Source organism: Canis lupus, chromosome 19, assembly GCF_003254725.2.
Source record: "Canis lupus dingo isolate Sandy chromosome 19, ASM325472v2, whole genome shotgun sequence".
Lineage (NCBI taxonomy): Eukaryota > Metazoa > Chordata > Mammalia > Carnivora > Canidae > Canis > Canis lupus.
Window position 1 is genome coordinate 53,602,031 of NC_064261.1, and position 16,560 is coordinate 53,618,590.

The 16,560-nt window shown below is 39.9% G+C and overlaps 1 long non-coding RNA gene across 3 annotated transcripts in view; it reads right to left on the reverse strand.

Moving 5' to 3' along the window:
- Positions 1-16,560, reverse strand: part of LOC112649657 (uncharacterized) — a 46,978-nt gene that overhangs the window by 26,856 nt on the left and 3,562 nt on the right. Inside the window, exon 4 of one of the 3 annotated variants that reach the window (XR_007403788.1) lies at positions 9,789-9,878. This is a non-coding gene — a long non-coding RNA (uncharacterized LOC112649657). Of the gene's footprint in view, positions 1-9,364; positions 9,879-14,326; positions 15,385-16,560 lie in introns of those variants that run through there. The other 2 variants (XR_007403787.1, XR_007403789.1) reach the window with 2 other exon arrangements.

Genomic DNA, 16,560 nt, shown 5'->3' on the forward strand with positions numbered 1-16,560 from the left:
CCTAAGGAGGTCCACAACAAGACACACAGTAGTAATTAAAATGGCAAAAAGTCGGAATAGAGGATATTAACAGCAGCAAAAGAAAACAGTTACATAGGAGAGAAAGTGCATAAGGCTACCAACTGATTTTTCAGCAGAAAATTTGCAGGCCAGAAGTGAGTGGCAGTACACATTCCAAGTTCTGGAAGAAAAACATCTGCAGCCAAGAATACTCTATCCAGCAAGGCTACCATTCAGGACAGAAGGAGAGATAAAGAATTCCCCAGATAAATAAAAGTTAAAGGAATTCATCACCAATAAACCAGTCCTACAAGAAATGTTAATGGGGACTCTCAGTGCAAAGGAAAGACCAAAAGTAGGAGTGAGAAAAGTGGGAAGCACGAAAACAGTTCAATTAAAGAGATCTATAAAAATGAATTAAAGGATTCACAAAAGGATGTAAAGTATGACACCGTATACCTAAAATGTGGCAAGGAGAGGAGTAAAAAGATGGTTGGGCTAGAGCAACCATCACCTTAATGTAGATTAAGTTGCTATCTGCTATATGCATAAGATGGCATACATAAACCTAATGGCAACCAAACACTAAAAACCAGTAAAAGATACACAAAAATGTAAAGAGAAAGGAATCCAAGTATATGACTGAAGAAAGCCAGAAAACTATGAGAAAGCCAGAGAAGAAAAAAATCAGAGAACTACAAAAACAACCACAAAACAAATAACAAAATGATATACGTACATACCTATCAATAAATACTTTGAACATTAAATGGACTAAAAGCTCCAATGAAAAGACACAGGGTGACAGAACAGATTTAAAAAGCAAGACCCATCTGTGTGCTGACTACAAGAGACTCATTTCGGACCTGAAGACAAATGTAGATTAAAAGTGAAAGGCTGGAATACCATTTATCATGTGAATGGCAGTGAAAACAATGCTGGGGTAGCAATATTTATGTTATGCAAAGTAGACTTTAAAACAAAGACTGTAGGGGCACCTGGTGGTTCAGTCGGTTAAGCATCTGACCCTTGATTTCACCTCAGGTCATGATCTCAGATCCTGGGATCAAGCCCCGCATCAGACTCCTTGCTCAGTGGAATGTCTACTTCAGGATTCTCTCTTTCCTTCTCCTTCTGCCTTCCGCCCCTCACCCCACAATGCTTGCTCTCTCTTTCTTCAAATAAATAAATAAATCTTGGGGAAAAAAAATCCTTAACAAATTAGGTTTAGAGGAAACATATCTCAACATAATACAGACCATATCTAAAAAACTCATAGTGTACATCATACTCATTGGGGAAAAACTGAGAACTTTTCCTTCAATTTCAGGAATATGACAAGGATGTCCATTCTCATCACTTTTACTCAACATAGTATTGGAAGTCTGAGCCACAGCAATCAGAAGAAAAAGAACTAAAAGGCATCTAAATTGATAAGGAAGTAGTAAAACTTTCACTATTTGCTAATAACATACTACCTATTAAAAACCCTGAAGACTCCGCCAAAAAACTACTAGAATTGATAAATAAATTCAGTAAGGTCGCAGGATACAAAATCAATATTAGGAAATCCATTGTAGGGCACCTGGGTGGCTCAGTCAGTTAAGCATTTGCCCTCAGCTCAGGTCATGATCCCAGAGTCCTGGGATTGAGTCCCACATCTGGTTCCCTGCCTCACAGGCAGTTTGCTTCTCCCTCTGTCCCTCCTCCATCCATGTGCTTGCTTGCTCTCTGTCTCTCAAATAAATAAATAAAATCTTAAAAAAAAGAAATCTGTCACATTTCCATACACTAATAATGGAGTAGTAGAAAGCTAAATTAAGGAAACAATCCATGTACAATTGTACCAAAAGTAATGAAATGCCTAGGAATAAATTTCCCCAAGGAGGTCAAAGATCTGTACTCTAAAAACTGTAAAATATTGTTGAAAGAAATTGAAGATGATACAAACAAGTGGAAAGATATTCCATGCACATGGATTGGAAGAACAAATACCGTTAAAATGTCCATATGACCTAAAGCAATCTACACATTTCATCCAATGCTTATCAAAATACCAATTATTTAGGAACAAATAATCCTAAAATTTGTATGGAATCACAAAAAAACCCTGAAGAGCCAAATCTTGAAAAAGAAGAAGAAAAACTGGTGGTATCACAAATTCCAGATTTTAAGACTACAAAGCTGTAGTAATCAAATGGTATGGTACCAGAACAAAAACAGACATATAAAATCAACAGAACAGAATAGAGAGCCCAGAAATAAACCCATCATTATATGGTCAATTGATCTTCAACAAAGGAGGAAAGAATATGCAATAGGGAAAAGCTGGTGTCTTCAACAAATGGTGTTGGGAAAACTGAACAGCTACTTGCAGAGGCATGAAACTGTGCCACTTTCTTTTTTGTTGTTGTTTATTTTTTGTTTGTTTACTGTGCCACTTTCTTACACCATATCAAATATATATTCAAAAGGGATTAAGGACCCAAATGTGAGACCTGAAACCATAAACATCCTAGAAGACAGCACGGGCAGTAATTTCTCTGACATTGGCAATAGCAACATTCTTCTAGATATGTCTCCTGAGGTAAGGAAAACAAAATCAAAATAAATGACCAAGACTACTTCAAAATAAGAAGCTTCTGCACAGCAAAGGAACAATCAACAAAACTAAGAGACAACCTACTGAATGGGAGAAGATACTTGCAAGTGACATATCTGATAAAGGGTCAGTATACAAAATATATAAAGAGCTTTTATTTTTATTTTTTTTAAAGATTCTATTTATTTATTCATGAGAGACACAGAGAGACAGAGAGAGGCAGAGACACAGGCAGAGGGAGAAACAGGCTCCATGCAGAGAGCCCGACATGGGACTCGATCCCGGGTCTCCAGGATCAGGCCCTGGGTCAAAGGCAGTCACTCAACCGCTGAGCCACCCGGGCTGCCCATAAAGAGCTTTTAAACTCAACACCAAAAAAAAAGAATCTAATTTAAAAATTGGCAGAAGACATGAGCATTCTCCAAAGAAGACATACAGATGGCCAACAGACACATGAATTTATGCTCTACATCACTACTCATAAGGGAAATGCAAATCAATAGCACAATGAGAGATCGCCTCACGTTTGTCAGAATGGCTGAAGTCAAAAACATGAGAAACAAGTCTTGGCAACGATGTAGAGAAAAAGGAACCCACGTGTACTGTTGGTAGGAACGTGCACTCATGCAGCCACTGTGGAAAAGAGTGTGAAGATTCCTCAAAAAATTAAAAATAGAATTCCCATATGATCCAATAATTCCACTACTGGGTATTTACCCAAAGAATACAAAAACACTAATTCAAAAAGATATATGCACCCCTATGTTTACTGCAGCATTATTTATAGTAATCAAGCTATGGAAGCAGCCCAAGTGCCCATCCATAGATGAATGGATAAAGAAGAAGTGGTATATATCCATATCAATATCTTTATCAATATCTATATCATAGATGTACATGAATATTACTCAGCAGCTATAAAAAAGAATGAAATCTTGCCATCTGCGACAACATGGATGTAGAGTGTAATGCTTAGTGACGTCAGTCAGAGAAAGACAAATACCATATGATTTCACTCATATGTGAAATTTAAGAAACAAAACAAACAAAGCAAAAAAAAAAAAATAGAGAAACAAAACAGACTCTGAACCACAGAGAACAAACTAACGGTTATGGGGGTGGGGCAGGGATGGGTGAACTAGAAGAAGAGGATTAAGAGTACACTTATCACAATGAACACTGAGTAAGGTGTAGAATTATTGAACCACTACACTGTACACCTGTAACTGATATAACACTCTATGTTAACCACACTGGAATAAAAATTCTTAAAAAGTTGTCATAATATCAGACGTATAGGGGCAGCCCAGGTGGCTCAGCGGGTTACCCCACCTTCAGCCCAGGGCCTGATCCTGGAGACCCGGGATCGAGTCCCACGTCGGGCTCCCTGCAAGGAGCCTGCTTCTCCCTCTGCCTGTGTCTCTGCCTCTCCCTTTCTCCCTCTCTGTGTCTCTCATGAATAAATAAATAAAATCTTTAAAAAATATATCAGACCTATAAATTAAATCATTGGTTGCCAGAGGGAAGGGGGGTGGGGAAATAGGCAAAATGCATGAAGGGGAGTGGGAAACACAGCCTTGCAGTTATGGGATGAATCAGTAAGGGGGATAAAAGATACAGCATGAGCAACAGGGTAGTGGTGTTATAGTAGAGTCAGATGGTGACAGATGGTAGCTACACGTGTAGTGAGCATAGAGTAACGTGTGGTCTTGTGGAATCACTATGCTGTACACCCGAAACTAATGCAATATTGGGTATCAACTATATTTCAATAAAAATAAATTCTTAAAAGTACAAAAGAAAATGAAAGCCATCCTTTCTCCACTGAATTGCATCTTTTTGGAGGTTCAGGTGAGCATAGGAGGTCATCTCACGTGGAGGTGTCTTTATGGAGGGTCAGTGGGCCATGCGTGTGTGGGTCTCTTTCAGGACTGTGATTTTGCACCTTTGATCTACAGCTCTATCTTTCACCCATAACACGTTCTCTTGATTACAGTAGCTTCATAGTAAGTTTTTATTTTTATTTCTTTCTCTTTAAAGATTTTATTTATTTATTCACGAGAGACACATAGAGAAGCAGAGACATAGGCAGAGGGAGAAGCAGGTTCCATGCAGGAAGCCCGACGTGGGACTCGATCCCAGGACCTTGGGGGGGTCACGCTCTGAACCAAAGGCAGACACTCAACCACTGAGTCACCCAGGTGCCCCATTTTTTTAAAGATTTATTTCAAAGAGGGTGCGTGATTGGAGGAGGGGCAAAGGGAGACGAGAGGCAGACTCCTCACTGATTTCAGAGCCCAACATGGGCTCACTCTTCCTACTCAGAGATCATGATCTCAGCCGAAACCAAGAGTCTGTCGCTCAACTGACTAAGCCACCCAGGTGCCCCTTTTCATACTTTTAATATAATCCTCAACCTCCTTCTTAAATCACTTTTTCCATGTTTCCATGGCAATGGAAGAAGGGGAAGAGGACCATGTCCACGATGAAAAAGCCAGCAGAATCCATCCCTAAGACTCGGAGGAGGTGCAGTGAAAACCCAGCAGGGAGGAAGCCTTAACTGACAGACCACCACTGGATTCCTAGGGAGCCAACTTGGTCTGAGGGTGAAGTAGGTATCCCAAAATCAAGACTGCAGTTGGGAGTGCACGGACACTGGATTGGTTTCTTATTCTTCAGTTTGGGGAAAAATCTCTCATTTTAAAAAAGTGGTAAGTTTGTTGTTAAAAACAACAAAAAAGCAAACAACAACAAGTTGTGTTCTGATCATGGAAATTTTCTTGGATTATACATGTATGGGACTCTCCTTCACAGGGTAAGGTTATGGAGTTGCTACAGCAGTATTTGGTTATATAAGGAGAAAATAATGATAATTCATAATTACTTAATAAGTAAAAAATATTGAGTGGAGTCTGCTAGTCACAGTGATTTATCATGTGTAGCAACATAGACTTGACAGCTAGTATGAGATCTGAGGCTATTTTGACTTATGTGTTGATGCCTGTAATTGCTCTTGAGGCAAGGAAGTTTATTTTTCTTTTTTCCCCCCCACCCATCCACCCTCTATTTTGCTGCTTCTTTAAGGGATAGGCTTGATAGGCAATGTTTTTTTAATGAGTTAAAATCTCTAGAGCATGGCCTAACATGTTCATGTTTGTACAAAAATAAAGATTTAAGTAATTAAGGGGGAAAAAAATCAAACTGTAAGCTTATGGGCTCTGCTCCAAGTTAAAATTTCCGGTCTGTGGGGTCTTGTCTTTCATCCCTAGGAATTCTGGAACCGAAACTATTTGGGGAGGGTAGTTGCCCAAATCATATATAGTATATGAGTTCTCACATCAAGGTGCACTATAATCTGACCAGGTATAAGAGCTGCAGTATATTCTTCTCTAAAACTAGATCTCACTTACTACATTTGTAGGATCAGAGACCCCCAAGACCACCCCCAGGTGACAGTGATTCACTAGGAAGGCTCACAGGACTCAGCATACAGCAGTCCTCATAGCTAAAGAGTGTAGATAATACCGAGCAAAATCAACGAGGGGAAAAAGCACTTGAACACAGTCTGGGAGAAACTAGGCAGGCTTCCAGGGGTCCTCGCCCAGGGAAGTCACACAGGACGTGCTTAATTCTCCTAGCAACGAGTTGTGGCAACGTGTATGCAATGGTGCCAAACCTGGAAACTCATCAAAGATTCAGTGCTGGGGGCTCCTCGGGTGGCTCAGCAGTTTAGTGACTTCCGCCCAGGGCGTGATCCTGGGGTCCCCGGATCAAGTCCCGAGGCCCACGTCGGGCTCCCAGCATGGAGCCTGCTTCTCCCTCTGCCTGTGTCGTCTCTGCCTCTCTCTCTCTCTATGTATCTATCATGAATAAATAAATAAAATCTTAAAAAAAAAAAAAAAAAAAAAAAGATTCAGTGCCTGGGCTTCCAGTAGGAGCTAATTGTGTAGGGAGCCCCTGCCTGGCACGTACCCAAATTCCAGGCTCTCAAAAGGAAAAGCAAGTATTTAGCAAAAAACATATCGTTTGTACAAAAAGTTCAGTGAGTCATTCTCATCATTTGATGTTGGAACCCTCCTGAAACCTAAGTTCCCAGATGCCAGCCAAGAGCCGACCTCGAAAATGGGCCTTTTCAAGGATAGCACTCTGTTTCCGCTATTTTGACTGTTTTCTGCACAATACTATATCACAGAGAGTAAGAATATTTCTCGTCTTTTATTTTTTAAGAATTATTTATTTATTTGAGAGAGAGAAAGAGAGAGAGTGCGGGTGTGGGGAGGGGCAGAGGGAGAAGGAAAGGAAAAGAGAGAGAATCCCGAGCAGGCTCCCCGAAGTGGGGCTCAATCTCATAACCCTGAGATCATGATCTGGGCCAAAACCAAGACTTGGATGCTTAACCAACTGCACCACGGGGGTGCCGCAAGAATATTTTTCTGACAATCCTCTCAAAATATCAATTATAGCCAAGACATTGAATTGTTAAAGGTTTTGACTTGCATGGTTCTATTAAACCAAAGAAAATGAAGTTTATTTTTCTTTGAGCCTTTCAGAATTTACTCTATATACTCAAATTTATCTTGTTCATTTTTTTTTCTAAAACAGTTCTGATTCCGTCATTTTTACATTAATAAAAAACTTCTTCTTTTCTCATAAAAAGTCAATTTGTCTTTTTTCTTCCTTTTAGACAACTTAAAATTTTTGCTCTGTGATAGAGGTGAAGCTAATGTTAGATAGACTGATACACAGGAATTTTGTTCCTCTAGGGAATTAGAACAAGGACTGGGGATTATTAGGTGCCCTCTTCTACCTTGGAGCTGCATCACTGGGTAGATTTATGGATGGATAGTTGCCGTGTGGTACACAGTTTGTTTAACGGCCCTTCTGCTCACTATATTTATAAATATCCTTATCTACAGGCTCCCATATCTTAGAGAAGAGACATTTTGGGTTATTTCACCAAGAGAGCCACAAGATGTATTGGTTTCTAGCTTGTTACTTTTTAAAGCTATCTAGAAATGTTGAGCAACATATTAGATATCCTCTAAATTGGCAATCTCACATTTTTAATTAATTTTTTAATTAAATTGCCTAATTTAGGTGTGAACCATTTATAAAAACAGAAGGCAAGGCTCCTTTCACTTCAGGTACTCTATCTAATCAAGAGGACCGTTTGAAAGTTTCCTAAAGTCTGTCTTGTATTTTTACTTATGTTACAGTTTTGAATCTTTGTCTATAGTCTACCCTTAAAAGAAAGGCTTTTAGGGGATCCCTGGGTGGCTCAGCGGTTTGGCGCCTGCCTTTGGCCCAGGGCGCAATCCTGGAGTCCCGGGATCGAGTCCCGCATCGGGCTCCCGGCATGGAGCCTGCTTCTCCCTCCTCCTGTGTCTCTGCCTCTCTCTTTCTCTCTCTCTCTCTATGTCTATCATAAATAAATAAATAAATGTTTAAAAAAAAAGGCTTTTATAATTGCTTTATGTAGTATATTTTTTCCCTTGTATTTAGAAGTTTTTCACCGCTATATTTTTAAAATCTCTTCTTTCGTGTCTTGCTGATTTCAAACATTTTTCCCTTTAAATTAGTTGGGATGGATCTACAGTCCAGAATAATAAAGATCTTTAGAGTCTCGGATTCTGTAGTAAAATTTGTGCCATTCTGAAGATTAGGAGGTGCTTTAATTATAGCCCTTAACTTTACTCTAGACAAGGATTTTTTTTGTTTTGTTTTTTTGAAGATTTTATTTATTTGCTCATGAGAGACGAGAGAGAGAGAGAGAGAGAGAGAGAGAGAGAGAGAGAGGCAGAGGCAGAGGGAGAAGCAGGCTCCCCGCAAGGAGCCCGATATGGGACTTGATCCCAGGACCCTGGGATCATGCCCTGAGCCAAAGGCAGATACTCAACCACTGAGCCACCCAGGCTAGACCAGGATTTTAATTTAACTCTGAATGTGCATGAATTTGTAAATGGATAACAAAATGTGGTATATCCATTCAAATGGGATATTTAGCATTAAAAAGGATGATACAACATGGATAAACCTAGAAAACAAAATACTAAGTGCAAGAAGCTGGTCACAGGAGGTCATATATTATGTGATTCTATATAAAATGTCCAGGCAAATCTATAGAGACAGAAAGTAGATTAGTGGTTGTGTGGGGATGGGGTTGCTGGTTTTAGGTGGCAAAGGAGGTGATAGTTAGAAAGCACAAAGATTTTTTTTTTTTAAAGATTTTATCTATTCATTTCAGAAAGACAGAATGAGTGGAGGAGAGGGGCATAGGGAGAGGGCAGGGAACCCAATGTGGGGCTCAATCCCAGGACCTGAGCTGAAGACAGATGCCCAACTGATTGAGACATTCGGGCGCCCCAAGATTTTTTTTTTTTGAGGTGATAAAAATGTTCTAAACTGGATTTCAATGATGGCTGTACAACTCCTGTGAATATATCAAAAGTCCCTCAACCGTACACTTTAAAAGGGTAAATTGTACAGAATGGGAATTATCTCAATAAAACAGGAAAAAAGAGAAGAATAAAAGGTATGTCATCTATCTCACATAAGAGAATAATATAAAGTGTTGCTCAAATTCATTATCAGGAAAATGCAGCTCAAGACCACGGTGAGATACTTTTTTACACAGTGTGACTGGTACAAATTAAAACTATCAAGTATCAGAAAAAAATGTGGATCAATGAGATTTTTTTTTTTAAAGATTTTATTTATTTATTCATGAGAGAGAGAGAGAGAGAGAGAGGCAGAGACACAGGCAGAGGGAGAAGCAGGCCCCATGCAGGGAGCCCGACGTGGGACTCCAGGATCATGCTCTGAGCTGAAGGCTGCACTAAACCGCTGAGCCACCCGGGCTGCCCAATGAGATCTTTTATAAAATTGCTTGTGCGATTATAAATTGGGAACACCACTTTAGAAAATAATTTGTCATAGCCTTATAAAATTGAATGTTCTCATATCCTATGACCCAGAAATTCAACTGCTAAGTATATACCAATAGAAAGACCTTTCTGATGCTGACAGTGGTATTAAACAAATGTGATATTTGGTAACATATAATCAAATTGTCAACGTTTGGAAGATCCATAAAACTCAATGACTTAATATTTTTCAAATGGCCAGTGCATACGAATACAAAATCATGCATGAGCAAAAGACTGAATCAAAATGAAAGATGGGGCACCTGGCTGGATTGGTCAGTTAGTTGTGTCTGCCTTCTGCTCAGGTCATGGTGCCAGGGGCCTGGGGTTGAGCTCCATGTCTGGTTCTCTCTCTGTCAAATAAAGAAGTAAAATCTTAAAAAAAAAAAAAAAAAAGAAAAACAACAACAACAACAACACATCCCCAAAACCAAAGCATGCAGCAGGAGAATAAGCAGGTTGATGGCAAACATTTTCAAATGGTAGAATTTGAAAGCAAAAGGTCTAATAACCTCATTACACACTTTGGTGTAATTACCAAGTGGTGTTATTCTAAACCTAAAGGTCTGATTACTTAGAACAAAAACCTAAGCCTCATGATCTTATGTAAAGACCTACTTGGTTACAAATACACTAACAAAAATTCAGTGAAAAAAGAGATCAAATGGTTATTGAAACTGATTCATTTAGCAGCTGACCTTGACTGACAAAGCTTGGACACAAGGGGCCCAGTCAAGCACAACCGTTGGCCCAAAAATTACCTGGAATTCTGCCAACAAAGAATTTTCAAAATGACCTGGGGGGAACTTCAAGAATTACAAGATAATGAAACTACCACTCAATTTTTATTTTTTTTTTTAAGATTTTATTTATTCATTCATGAGAGACACCGAGAGAGAGACGAAGAGGCACAGGCAGAGGGAGAAGCAGGCTCCATGCAGGGAGTCCGACGTGGGAACTCGATCCCGGGTCCCCAGGATCACACCCTGGGCCGAAGGCAGATGCTCAACCACTGAGCCACCCAGCCGTCCCTACCACTCAATTTTTAAAATAAAAAGATGAATACTGGTCAGGCAAAATTGAGCAAAGCAAACTGCTGGGTCTCTGGGAAACGTGGAGGCCAAGGTGGGCGGGCTGCAGAGGCACGTGCAGCTTGGCACTATCCCTAGCAGCTTGGTTACTCCGTGGCCGTGTGGATTGCTGGGTGCTCTGCGGCTTCTTTTTGGGAGTGAGTTCAGCAGCCCGGCTCCACCGACTTTCCGAAGCGATGATGACTGCTTGGCTTGCGGAAGCCCGTTCACCGAGATGATTTGTGTTTATCCACTGAATGTGTTTAAAACTCGTTCTGGTCCTATGGCTACAGAACTATCAATCTTTTCCTAAACTTGTTGGAATTTCTTATTCTGATTTTCTTACATAACCGTAGCATAATTGTCAAGTATAGAAAATTTACAATCTTTCTTCAAATTTCACTACCCTTTCGAAGCAAAATGTATTGTTTCCACAATGCATTGGTCCAGGATTACATATTGCATTTTATTATTATTATTTTTTTAATGTATTTGAGACAGAGAAAGTGTGTGAGTAGGGGGAAGGGCAGAGGGAGAGAATCCTCGAGCTGACTCCAGGCTCGGCACAGCCCGGCGGGGGCTCAGTCCCAGACCCCAGGTCATCACCTGAGCAGAAATCGGGAGCCGCTGCTTAACTAACACCCCTGGGGATTGCACTGCGATGGTCATGTTTCTTGAATCCTCTTAATTCTGAAACAGTCCCTCTGCTTTCCTTTGTTTCTCCTGACACTGTCATTTGAAGAGCACAGGGTAGTTTCTTGTTTGGCTTTTGCTTTTTTGTTTTGTTTTGTTTTTAAAGAATATCCCTCATTATGGTTTTTCTGATTCTTCCCTCGTGGATAGATTCAGGTTATAGATTTTTGGCAGGCGCAATACCGTGTCAGTTGGCACCGGTTTCGATGCTTTTCCTGGGTGTCTCTGCTGTAAAGTTACCATTTGTCTCTTCTTACTTGGTAGGTATCTTTTTGTAAAAATTTTGTTTGTTCATTGGGAGAGAGACCGCATGTGTGAGGCGGGGAGAGGGGGGGACGGAGGGTGAGGAGAGAGAAAATCCCAAGCAAGCTCCAGGCTCAGCTCATCCTAAGGCAGAGCCCATGAGATCAGGACCTGAGCCGAAACCAAGGGCGGGATGCTTACCTGACTCGGCCACCCAGGCGCCCCTCGTTGGTGACTATCTTAGATATTTCAAGACTCTGTTCGCCCTCAGATTTTTGCTTGGTGGTTTTAGAACCTACTGATGATTATTGCCTGAATCATTTATCACTACCGCGGTTGCAAAATGGTGATTTCCTAACTCTTGTCATTCCCTCCCTTACCTTTATTTACTTATATTTTTAGCATCATTAAGGGCTCATGGATTCTTTTCTTATTTGATGGTTTATGATCCATTGTTCCAGATTCAGCCAAGAGAACCCCTTCAAGCTATCTCCTGAGTCCTTTTAACATGTTCCCATATTTTTTAAAGCATTTGTTTCTTTTTTTAAGAGTTGGTCTATTTATTTGAGAGAAGGAGAGAGTGAGTGCGCAAGAGCAGAGAGGAGGGGTAGAGGGAGAAGCAAACTCCCCACTGAGCAAGGAGCTCCATGGGGGACTCAATCCCAAGACCCTGGGATCATGACCTGAGCCCAAGGCAAACGCTTAACCAACTGAGCCACTCAGGTGCCCCTAAGCAGTTTGTTTACTTTCTGACACCAAAAAATGTTGCAGGCTTTTATATTTTTTTCAGCCTCAGCTCTAGAATGAGTTATTCCTTTAACATTGGTTCTTTTCAATGGAACTTTTTTCCTATTAAACATACTTTGGATATCACTATATATTAATTAGTACATAGAGAGCTGCATAGTATTTTACAGTCTGGATGTACCATAATCTATTTACCATGTCCTCTTTGGTTGTTTTTAATTTTTTTTCTTTCTTTCTTTCTTTTTTTACAAACAACTCTGCAACTGACAAAAGTCTTCATACTTCATTTTGCACATGAATGAGTACATTTGTAGGATAATCATCTACAAGTAGAATTTCAACATCAAAAACTTAGGGATTTTGAAATTTTGAAAAATATTGCACATTGTCCTTCGTAGAGATTGTACCAATTTGTATTTCTACAAGTATCATATGAGAGCAGACAACCAAGTTTACAAATTTATTTCAAAATTCTGTTTTATCCATACTATACTTGGGGGCTTAAAAATTTTCAGTTATGTTAATAGGATAGTCTAAGAAAAATTAACTTAACTCAGTGATCAAGAAAAATAGATTTAATCCTGCCTTGAATACCCTTTGTGATGAATTCAAATTACATTAAATTTCTAAATTTGTGATTATGTTCTTTCTCTAGAAAGGCCTGAAGCATGACAGTGAGTCACTTTCCCTTTTGGTTCCTCAAGGCTTGTGTCAGTATCAATTATTTTTGTAGTTTTTGAGCTCATAAAAGACTTTTGTGTCCTCTCCACGAATGTTTTGAGATATAGGCAAAGGGTTTCTGCTGTACATTAAGTTGGTTCTTTTAAAAATAGTTTTATTTTTCCAATTACAAATAAAATTAATAGTTAAGAGCTCTCCCATAAGAGTTAAAGAACATTTATAACTTGTACACAGTAGGAATCTCAATTTTGTGTTAAAAAGAATCATTTAGTGTGCATATTAAAATGCAGATTATGGAGGGTGCCTGGTTGGCTCAGTAAGTTCCTGGCTGGCTTCCGCCCACATCCAGTGTGGGTGGGGCTCCCTAATCAGCAGGAAGTTTGCTTCTCCCTCTGCCCCTCCCCCCTGCTCACGTTTGCTTGCACTCATGCTCTCTCTCTCTCTCTCTCTCTCTCTAATAAATAAAATCTTTTAAAAAAATAAAATGCAGATTACAGGGCTGTCTTGGAACTCCTGGTTCAGTAGGCCTGCCAGGTCTGGACCAGATACTTGCTTTATAAGGAAGTTCCCCTGTGATTCTGATGCAATGATTCTGGAATCACACTTTAAGATATAGAACAATAAATTATTGTTGATGGCTGTAGTCTCATATTTTAATGTGGACTAGAAAACCAATTTAAATGAAAATAGGGCTTGGGTTTTTTTGGAGGGAAGCATTTGTGGTTTTATAAATGTTGGCTTACTTGAACCTGAGAAACCAGTCTCTCTGGCTAACATCTTCTGAATATTTATAACATGTCACTGTTTAAGCAATTTCTGCATATGAACTTACACATACTTCAGACACCTACGACGTAAAGGTAATTACTCTCGTTTTACAGATAAAGAAATTGAGGCACAAGAGAGTAACTTGCCAAAGTCATACAGCTAAGAAGGATTCAAACCGTATCAGTAGGACTCCAGGTTTAGCCCTTACATTCAGTTTGTCGCCTCTCTTCATTTCAACTCAAAAGGGCTAAATTTTCCCATCTAAAAAAGAGTTGCTTTGTTCATAAATAATAGGAACTCTTTGTCCAGCCCAGTGGAAAGATGAAAACGAAGCACTTCTTGTTATTACAATTTGATGACATTGTGGAGTATGTAAGGGTAGCTAGTCAGAGTGTGTTATTAGCTGTGTATACTCACTGTATATAAACTAATGTTAAGATAAAATAATCTTTATAAAGCTTTTTTTTCACATATTACTTGTTGAAAAATCAGCAACACAGAATTAAAAAGCACCCCCCCATCCTCAAAGTGGATCTTTATTTTATTTTTTTTAAGATTTTATTTATTTATTCATGACAGACACACAGAGAGGGAGAGAGAGAGGCAGAGACGCAGGCAGAGGGAGAAGCAGGCTCCATGCAGGGAGCCCGATGTGGGACTTGATCCCGGGTCTCCAGGTTCTGGCCCTGGGCTGAAGGCGGCGCTAAACCACTGAGCCACCTGGGCTGCCCTGGATCTTTGTTTAAATAAATCCAGTAAAATAGTTACCATGTTGGGTAATGTTGCAGATGTCTCTGAGAACCCTTATTCTCCACAACTTTTAAATGATGAAAATTTAATTAATACATTTCAGCAAAAATTTATAAACTTTTCAATTAATATACTTTACTTACATAATCCTATAATAAGCACTTATTAAATACCATGTGCTAGGATTTGTGCTAGACAATGGGCAATAATAGTTACTGTTTACTGAACTTTGATGTTGGTGTTTTTCTGTTTGTTAAAAAAGATGTATTTATTTATTTAAGAGAGAGAGAGAGAGAGAGAGAGAGAATGCACAAGCCTGAATGCACAAGCCTGAAGGGAGAAGGAGAGCGAATCCCAAGTGGACTCCATGCTCAGCTAGGAGACTGATGCCGGGCTCTATTCAGGGTTCTTGATCTCACGACCCTGAGATCAAGACCTGAGCGGAAACCAAGAGTTGGATGCTTGGATGCTTAACCAACTGAGCCACCCAGGTGCCCCTCTTTCCATTTATTTGCTGAAGACATGGTGAAGTTAAGTATTTTACTTGAAGATCTTAAGTCACACAGTGGCAGAGCCACTATTTGAATCCTCATCTATTTGGTTCCAAAGCTGGGCTATTACATTAACTCCAGTAATTTGGATCACAGATAGATACTTTACTAAAGGAATAACTACAGGAGTCCTGTAAACAGTGAGCTTCCATAGGACTCTTTATACTGAATTCTTCTAAACCATGTTCAAGAATACATCTATTATGGGATCCCTGGGTGGCGCAGCGGTTTGGCGCCTGTCTTTGGCCCAGGGTGCGATCCTGGAGACCCGGGATCGAATCCCACGTCGGGCTCCCGGTGCATGGAGCCTGCTTCTCCCTCTGCCTGTGTCTCTGCGCCTCTCTCTCTCTCTGTGACTATCATAAAAAAAAAAAAAAAAAAAAAAAAAAAAAGAATACATCTATTATGAAACCATACCACCACGGTGCTTTATGCAGGGTAGAGCTCGTTAAATGCTGATGAATGAATGTCACTTAAATAAGTTAGCTTTGGAGTTCTGTATGAAAACATTAAAGTTCTCTATTTAACTCTTTTAGCTTATTTGTAAATCCAGGAAGAGTACTTCACTGTTTTAGAACCACTGTGAGGAGTAAATGAGATAATGTACACACAACATCTAGCACTCAATGAAAAGCAGTTAAAAAAGCAATTTTATAATCTTGAAATGATTATGTTCAGGCCACAGATTGGGATCCCAGGTAGATATTAGGTGGACAGGTCTAACACCTATTAGATAGAAAATATCATTAGGACTACTGGGGGCAAGTAGGAGAAAGTTGTCATTGAGAGACCTAAGATTATAGGCTTGATATTTGCTGAGTAATGTGGTGGTTAGAGACAGAAATGTGCAAGTTAGAAGTGACACTGGATTGAAGGTGCAAGGCTTTTTATGACGTTCTGAGGAGAAAAAGAGATTTACGGTTTGAAGAGGCAGAGAGACAGGAATTGTATATTGGTTGGATAATTAGATGAAAGGACAGATGAATTAATACATAAAAAATTTAATTAAAAATGTAATTATATGGTACGCTTGGGGGCTCAGGGGTTGAGCATCTGCCTTCAGCCCAGGGCATGACCCCACATCGGGCTCCCTGCATGTAGCCTGCTTCTCCCTCTGCCTGTGTTTCTGCCTCTCCCTCTGTGTATCTCATGAATAAATAAAATCTTTTTAAAAATGTAATTATGAAAAATAACAACAACAACAAAATGTACTTAATGAATGCCTGGTACTATGAATTTATTGCCTAGTAAGAGAAGATCTATGGTAGTAGTTCCAGAATTTCTACAAAAGAGAAGCTTAAGGGGATGCCTGGGGAAGGGGGGTGCTCAGGGGTGGGGCGTCTGCTTTTAGTTCAGGGTGTGACCCTGGGGTCCTGGGATGGAGTCCCACGGGCTCCCTGCAGGGAGCTTGCTTCTCCCTCTGTCTGCGTCTCTGCCTCTCTCTGTGTGTCTCTTGTGAATAAATAAAATCCTTTTTTTTAAAAGAAAAGGGATAACAATCTCTTTGGAAGGGTGTGGAGAGAAGGGTCTGG